Genomic DNA, 1,604 nt, shown 5'->3' on the forward strand with positions numbered 1-1,604 from the left:
GAAGCATCTGAATATGGAAACTACTAGTGTGCCTCTACAACCTCAAAATTCTTCACTTAAGAAAATGTGGATCTCAAGTCCCTACCTCATCAGATTGTCCCTACCTCATCAAATTCAAAGTCTCACATCTCTTCAATAGCTTTGTGTTCCACACTGTTCAGGTTCCGGAGTTCTTTGAGAAAGCAATTTCATGAATACACTTGCAAGAGTATTAAGACCCCTTATCTTTGTGGAGCCTCCAAAGATTCACCTTTCCAAAAACTTAGTTCATTCATTTTATATTGTGCATTATTAAATGCAATTTCCTTTTGACAGTATTTCTTGCTACAACTCATTGATATTTCAATGAAAATTTTTTCAAATCTGGAATCCCTAGCCCTTTCCTTGGTCTTCAAAACTTCATCTCTTTAACTTGTAGAGATTGAGGGGTGCCCTGTTCTAGCCCTCTTTGCCAAGTGAAAGGTTGTCTTTTGAGTTTTATCAAATCTCTAAATCAAAGATGTTTCAAGGAGATTGCTCGCTTCCCCTAAAGTGAGGATACATCATAAACTTATTTTTGAACCGTAATAAATTCAAATTGCAAAAATAGGTGCAGAGCCAATTCAACCCTATCATGTCCTTACATTCATTAAGGTAACTCTTATTCTCAACACACATTTATACTCTTTTATCTGCACAGTACCTTGTCAACTTCTCATATTGATGTTGTTTTCTACTAGTGGCTTAACTATTTGTGAAAGTCTCCCTGGAGTTGTGTTGAAAGTTTGACTAGGAAGCGGGTTTTGAGTACAACAATTACAAACTTATGGGTGAGTATTTTGTTTCTTGTCGATCTCTCCCATGGTTCAATGTTAGCATCTCGAGTTTTGCATGTGATGCAATCTTGGTAATTTTCTTTTAGGTGCTCTTTGAGCAGTCTTAGTTGGAGATTTGATATGCAGGCATGCGATGTAAAATGTCAAGGGAGGGTGTTATTTGACAACAGTTACAAATTGGCATGGATGCCTTCATTTCAATTATGCATATTTTATGGTACCTTTCTAACTAGATTTAAATACAATTTTCTAATTTCAATGTATAATGCACAAAGTTTACCTTAATAAGTGCACTTTATGTCAAAATATCTATCTTCCGTAATCAAGGAAATAACAGATTTTATTTTTTGAAAGAATAATGAAAGTTTTTTTTATTGTATAATTATTTATGATCCCGAGTCATTTCTTTCGGGTTTTCACATTGTCAAAAGAAAGGATTCAATTTGTTGTATGTTTAATGATCTTATTGTGTTGACACAATGAGATTTAGATTTCACATTGGAGACCACAAGTTCGGATTGAATGCAAGTAACACCTCTTTATTTATTTCATAGATGATTAAAAAAAATAAGTAGCAAGTGCATGTGTGTCTAACTTCCATTTATTTATTCTACAGTTTATACATGATTACTACCCAAAAAGTGCTATTTTGCGCCTTTAATTCATTATGTTTTAAGCACTTTTGTGTAGTAGTTCTCCATCTTTATCCCAATTGGCATGTTAAGGACCTAGCAATGACTTCTAATCATATTCGTGGCTAGTTTTAGTGTTTTGACCGCTTTTTGGATC

At 34.0% G+C, this 1,604-nt stretch overlaps 1 long non-coding RNA gene across 1 annotated transcript; it reads left to right on the forward strand.

The window, feature by feature from the left end:
* Positions 1-389: 389 nt before the first annotated feature.
* Positions 390-1,026, forward strand: LOC109123714 (uncharacterized). The gene is made up of 3 exons (XR_009467470.1): positions 390-633; positions 720-809; positions 942-1,026. It is a non-coding gene; the product is annotated as an uncharacterized LOC109123714 (long non-coding RNA).
* Positions 1,027-1,604: the final 578 nt, after the last annotated feature.

The sequence above is a fragment of the Vitis vinifera genome, chromosome 13 (genome assembly GCF_030704535.1).
Source record: "Vitis vinifera cultivar Pinot Noir 40024 chromosome 13, ASM3070453v1".
NCBI classification, from domain to species: domain Eukaryota; kingdom Viridiplantae; phylum Streptophyta; class Magnoliopsida; order Vitales; family Vitaceae; genus Vitis; species Vitis vinifera.